The 6,863-nt window shown below is 45.3% G+C and overlaps 1 long non-coding RNA gene across 1 annotated transcript; it reads left to right on the top strand.

The window, feature by feature from the left end:
* The first annotated feature begins 939 nt into the window (after positions 1-939).
* On the top strand, positions 940-6,413 carry LOC123330551. Its single transcript, XR_006546553.2, has 3 exons — positions 940-1,383; positions 3,045-3,355; positions 5,908-6,413. It is a non-coding gene; the product is annotated as an uncharacterized LOC123330551 (long non-coding RNA).
* Positions 6,414-6,863: the final 450 nt, after the last annotated feature.

The raw sequence follows: 6,863 nt of genomic DNA, 5'->3' as shown, positions 1-6,863 counted from the left end.
GGCCACCTGATGTGAAGAGCTGACTCACTTGAAAAGACCCTGATGCTGGAAAAGATTGAGGGCAGGAGGAGAAGGGGATGACAGAGGATAAGATAGTTGGATGACATCACTGACTGAATGGATACGAGTTTGAATAAATTCCGGAATTGGTGATGGACAGGGATGCCTGGCGTGGTGCAGTCCATGGGGTCGCAAAGAGTCAGACACGACTGAGCGACTGAACTGAACTGAACTGAACTCAGTGACTACTAGAAATAAGAGACATTTCTAAAGACATCAAGGCATCTCAGTGGTTCTGTGCCTGACTTTATAGTTTCCTTTCTGAAAGCTCTCAGCACCTTTAGAAGTAGCTGGCCACCTAACAGCTTACACCAGTTGAGTGCAGGAGTCATTTGATTTCCCAAAGCCTTGTCTTAACTGGCACATGATCCCAGGCAATCTTCAGCTGATAATTTAAGTGAAGATGTTGCCACTGCATGCCAGATATGACTTCCATTTGCAAGGAGATCATCATTATATTAATGCTATAACAGGTGAACAATCCAAGCCAGAATTCTACTTTGAAAACCTGTTTGTTTTTTCAAACCAATCCAAGAGCTATATCATCCAGGAGAATGAGAAACTTCTCTAGAACTTAAAATAGACCGAATCTGTAGTGTGGTGAATATGCTTTATGCTACTGAACTGCACACTCAGAAATGGTTAAGATGATGTTATGAGTGAATTTAGTACAGTGAATTGGTTTCAGGAGATGGAAGAACGGAGAAGCCAATAGAAGATCTTGAGACCATCCAGGGATGAGCAATAGCAACATCCCTCTGCTAGAGAAGCAAGAGGAGAAGACAGCTGGACAGGCCTCCAGAGTCAGGGTCACACTCCAGAGCCGAACGTGGGGGGCCTGGTCCTTCTATGGAGGGGATGCCATAGGGAGCCGAGGAAGGCTTCCTCCTGCCTCCTCCCCTCCAGCCTTCCACCAGGACCTTCACTGGCAGAGCTGACCACAGATATAGGAGCAGAGCAGAGGAAGAACAAACAGGCAGCTGACCTGCACACAGGGCTCTTTGCAGATATGTATAAAGGAAAAAAAAATCTGGAAATGTACAGTCCAGTAACAAAGCAGACTGCATCTCTCAGGAGGATGCAGCCACTGCTAGACAGCCTCTCCCCTGGAGCACCTCCTGCCTTCGAGGAGAGGCCCCGCTGTGTGCCAGGAGCAGAGAGATGCAGCCAGCCCACATCAAACCGTGAGAGGGTCTGGTCCCTCCAGGCAAGTGGTCACGACACCGTCGTCTGTGATCCTCCCGACACTGTCTTTCAGTCAGGAGGAGCAGGGGCCATGCTGGCAAAGCCAGAAGCAGAAGGGGAAGGTGGCTGTGCTGAATGGTGAGTGGGGGTTTTTTGGGAGCACAGGCTGGAAGGGGTGGGGAGTGAGTCGGCTGAATACAGACCTGCCCCTGTTACTGTGTCAAATCCTCAGGAGGAGCCAGACAGCAGGGAGGCGGGGCAGGAGGCTGGAAGCCTCAGAATATTTTGGCTGCCCGTATATTTGACTCTCTCGGTTCCAACACGTTCACCTCAATCTGGCAGTCAGCAGTGCTTTTTCCAGTAACACGAATCAAATATTCTATTGGGTCGGTGCAGAGCAGTCAGGAAGGGGCCCTGCTCGGGGAACTGGGGGCATCACTGTTGTCAAACTGGTGCTTCGCTGTCAAGTAGGCACAGGTCTGGCCACAAAGGCTCAGTTATTTAGTGACCCAGACTCGACCGTGGGGACAGTGGGAACTGTGCCCTTGTAATCACCAGCCTTCGTTCTGCATGGATCAGCACTCTGCCTTCACTGAATTACGTAAATATTCATGTTTTTATGTAACGATGAGGCAATTGCTTAAACAGAATACATAGTTTTTTGGTGGCTGTTTGTCTGCTGCCTGTAAGGGGTCAAGGGCAAGGCAACCTTCAAGTACTTTGCAATGCTGGGAGTGCCCACGGCAGGGCAAGGTCCGAAGAGCAGGAAGGAGTCCCCTCACTCTGACAGGCCTGTGGGATCGCTCCAGGGGCTTCGTTATTAGTATTCTGGCCCAGTGCTCCCCTGTTGCTGGCCAGGAGCTGAGGTGAATACAGACGCCTGCGCAGGCAGGAGGTGTGCCTTCCCTTGCCAGCCCAAGGTTTAGAGGAGGAGTGGCTGGTCCTCGAGCCCTGGGAAGAACAGGGGAGGCATGGTCGAGCCTCCCCCAAGCCCGCGGTGCTGGGCTACTGAGGTTGGCCACTGAGGCCTGCCCATCTGCCACCCCGCCTTGGTTTTAATGAAAACCATCCATGGGTTGCTGCTCATTCCTAATTATCTGCTCTGGCCTGGCTGGCCGACGTGTTTATTTTGCGGCTGCCAGCCTGGTGGAGATGGCTCTTTCATAAAGAATCACACCCCTTTCAAGTTGAGTTTCCTTTTTGCCCATCATTTGTTTTTGCAAACATTTCAGGATTAATTGAACACTCTTCCCCCTTCCAACCAAAACACATGGTTGCGTTCCCTGTGCAATATGGCAATCTTGGCATTTGATCATCTCCGCACGCTTTAATTTCTGAGTCCCCAGTGCTGACAAAAGGCGGGTCTCAAGTAACCTCAGGCCGCTGACTTGGAGCAAATTGAGTTTCATTTCAGATTAGCCTCTTCAGTTTCTGTCTCTGAAAAGCTCATTTTCTATAAATTTAGGTTTGGGTATCTGCAGGCGCACCTTGAGTGTGCAACTGCATATCTTTTGCTCATCTTTTTAATTATAACTATGGCTTTGGAAGCCTCACACAATATGTCATGTTTTAAGTAAGGGAAGAAGGAGGAAAGAGCTCTGGGCAGACTTTAAAAAGTGTCAGGTAAAACTTGTTCTTCTCTAACATGATTTCACTATTAAGACCCCACTGGAAAAAAACAAAGCTAGGAGTTGAAATGATTGTCTTTTTTTATTTCTGCTATGCACACCTCATTTTAAAAAGGCAAAACAAAGGTAAAAACTCTATCAATTCCATTATCATTCTCTTCCTCTGTCTAGGGTTGCTTAATCCTGGCTGCTCAGAAGAATCACCGGGGGTTTAATTTTACCCATATGTGAAGTCAGAATACCCGCCTTCCAGAGATGTCCATGTCCTAATCCCTAGGACCCATTACCTTCTCTGTGATTAAGTTAAGATCTCATGGAATGGAGTTGTCCTGAATTATCCAGGTAATCATGGGGGTCTTTAAAAGTGGGAAAAGGCCTCAGAAGAAGAGGGGAAGAAGGAGATGTTACTATGGAAGAAACAGAGAGAAGCAACATTGCCGGCTTTGAAGATGGATGAAGGGGGCCTTTAGAAGCTGCAAAAGGTAAGAAAACAGATTTTCCCTGGAGTCTGTAGAAGAAATGGGCTCTGTTGATGCCTTTGGTTTGGTCCAGTGAGACCCTGGAGGACTTCCGACCTACAGAACTATGAGATATTTGTATTGCTTTAAGCCACTAAGTTTGTGGCCATTTGTTCCAGCAGCGGTAGGAGACAAACACATCGTGTAAATTTGCCTTTGGAGAGAGGGCTCTGCAGGTGATTCTTGTACAGCAGGTTTGAGTGCCCGTGGGCTGTGCCGTGTCCATTTCCTCACACCTGCTTGCCCCCTTGGTCCACTGCAGTCTGGCCCCTATTCCAGTAATATCTGGACTCTTCTTATGCACCAGCCACCTCTTGTTGACAAATTGAGTGGACACTATGCCCTACTTATGTTACTGCATGTTTGACACCACTGGGCCATTTCCTCATGCAGAAGCAGTTCCTTTCTTTGGCTTCCCAGATACCACTCATCTGTTTTCCCTCTTACCTCCTGATTATCTTCGTGATTCTCTTGGCTACTGCTTTTCTTCAGCCCATTCTTGAGTGTCAGTGCTCTGAGGGTTTGATCCTAGGGTCTGCTCTCTTCTTGCCCTGTGTGATATTCTTGGGATGTTTTGTCTGTCACTTTGGCTTCTGTATATAGTGATGGATACCTAAGCTCAATTATCTTCCCTAACTTTCAAAACCATGCATTCAACAATCTACTTCAAACTCAACATGTCCAACCACCTTAATTTCATTTTCCCACCTCAATTCCCTTCCTCTTTATGTGGCTTTCTCGTCCACGCCATAACTGAAGTCAGAAACCTGGGAGTCATCCTGTCTCCTCCTGCTCCCTCGCCTCCTCCTCTCCTGGGTGTAACAAATCATGTCTCTTCATCTATTCAGTATCATCCTGGTTCAGGCTACTTTGATCTCTCCCTAATTATTGTGATGGCCAAAGCCACTTCTCAAAAATAAAAATGTCGTAACTCTACATAAAACACTTTATCATCTCCCTCGTCCTCAGGAATAAACCTCAAGCTTTTCACTTGTCTTCTAGATGCAGTGACACTCCCTTCCTGTTTTCCTAACATCATCCTCTCCCATTCTCGGCCTCTTTATCCCCTGCCTACCCCCACCCAACCCTGGGCCCCATCCATTAGGAATTACTTTAGTCATCTAAACTCACCACACCTCCTTTTGTCCCAGGCTTTGCTCATGCTCTTCCTAAACATACATTTTTCTCACCTGAGATTAGCTAAGTCTTCCCCAGGCCTCAGTCTCTGCTTAGCTGTTGTCACGGACTTGGGTCATTTCTTGGGCTGTGTTCACCCTTCCTTTAGCGTCTTGATTGCCTTCTGGAGAATAAACCCTTTTTTGTGTATCCTTGGCTAGATGGTAAACTCAAGTGTCTGTTATCACTGAACCTAAAGCAAGTTATTTCCTTTCTTTCCTGGCCTTGGTACAACTGGATAGATGAACTGTGATCTGAACTGATCAATCAGATGCCTTTTTCTAAAACTTGAATATTGAATAAACAATGCCAGGAGAAAAGAAATGGGGATTCCTCCTTGCCTGGGGCAGGGTTCTGACCGGACTGTTCTGACTCAGAGACTCTGCCTGGGTTCCTATTTTCCAACCTTTCAAATCCGCCCTGATTTCTGTCTTTTTATAAGCCTACTTCTCCATCTATTCTGTTGATTCTACTTGGACCAGTATCCTTTCACAACTTTCTTAATGTCTTCCTGACTGTGTCTGGTCTTAGCTGGGGCATGCAGGACCTTTCGTTGAGGCACTCGGGTTCGTTAGCCATGGTGCGCTGGCTCAGCTGCCCCACCGCGAGTGGGATCTTATTTCCCCAGCCTGGCATAGAACCTGCGTCCCCTGCCCTGGAAGGTGCACTCCCAAGCACTGGACCACCAGGGAAATCCCTACATTTCTTTATTTTTGAGTCAGAAAGAGTTGGTTTCTACCCTTTTTTCATATACAAACTACTCCATGGCTCCCTTGCCCTCCTATGTGTTACCATTGAACCTAAAACAAGTTAGGTTAGATGCTTTAATTACATTAATTTAATTAACTTAATGTGATCTAAGTTAGAATTCACCTAGTTAAAGCGAATTTTTTTAAATTGTTAATTAATTTTATTACATTTTGGAGTATAGTTGATTTACCATTCTGTGTCAATTTCAGGTATATAGCAAAGTGATCCATTTATACATATACCTATATTTATTCTTTTTCATGTTCTTTCCTCCAAACTCACTTTTCCTTTGCTATTCTCAGGCATGAATCTCAGCCCATCTGAAGCTTCGAGATTTATATTTCAAGGTTTCCCTTGGCTGCTTTTTATTGATTTGTAGATATCTGAAACCATGAATGCTACACTCAATATTCTTTTATATTGTTTCTTTTTTTATAGGAGTATAGTTGCTTTACACTGCTGTGTCAGTTTCTGTAGGACAGCAAAGTGAATCAGCCACACATATACATATATCCTATGGGTATATTCTTATTATGGTAATTATTACTCCACAGTGTATTAAAATATCACTTCTCTGTTTCTCCTTTTAGACTGTAAACTTCTTGAGAGCAAGGCCAATGCTTTGTTCATTATTCTACATCCAGAGTGAAGCACAGTGGCTGGTACATAGTAAACATTCAGTAAGGAATTGAGAAATGTATGAATGCATTTTCATTCTCTGATAAGGTCAGAATAAATGTGGAAAAGAATCACTGATGCTAATGTTTTCAAAACTATTGCCAGTTTATAAATTATCACCAGAAAGTTTCATTAATGCTTTCTCTGCCCAGTGGCAGAAACATGCATATAATTGTGCAAAGCCCAAAACAAACTAAAAATACCAAAACAAGAACTTCTACTTTCAAGGAGATAGAATGGACATACTTTTCCCTTTTCTCTCACATGAGTACAACAAAAATCCCTGGACAAACATCACGTAGCAAAACCACAATGAGGTGTTATCTCACACTTATTAGAATGGCTATTATCAAAAAGACAAGAAATAACAAGTACAGCAAGGAGGTGGAAAAAAAGGGAACCCTTGAGCGCCGAAGAATTGATACTTTTGAATTGTGGTGTTGGAGAAGACTCTTGAGAGTCCCTTGGACTGCAAGGAGATCCAACCAGTCCATTCTGAAGGAGATCAGCCCTGGGATTTCTTTGGAAGGAATGATGTTAAAGCTGAAACTCCAGTACTTTGGCCACCTCACGCGAAGAGCTGACTCATTGGAAAAGACTCTGATGCTGGGAGGGATTGGAGGCAAGAGGAGAAGGGGACGACAGAGGATGAGATGTCTGGATGGCATCACTGACTCGATGGACATGAGTCTGAGTGAACTCCGGGAGTTGGTGATGGACAGGGAGGCCTGGCATGCTGCGATTCATGGGGTCGCAAAGAGTCGGACACGACTGAGCGACTGATCTGATCTGATCTGACTACAGAAAATAGTATAAAGATTCCTCAAAAAATTAAAAATAAAACGACCTTATGATCCAGCAATTCTAC

This window comes from Bubalus bubalis, chromosome 19, assembly GCF_019923935.1.
Source record: "Bubalus bubalis isolate 160015118507 breed Murrah chromosome 19, NDDB_SH_1, whole genome shotgun sequence".
NCBI lineage: Eukaryota > Metazoa > Chordata > Mammalia > Artiodactyla > Bovidae > Bubalus > Bubalus bubalis.
Note: the sequence above shows the minus strand (reverse complement) of the source record. Positions and strands in the feature narration are given on the sequence as shown.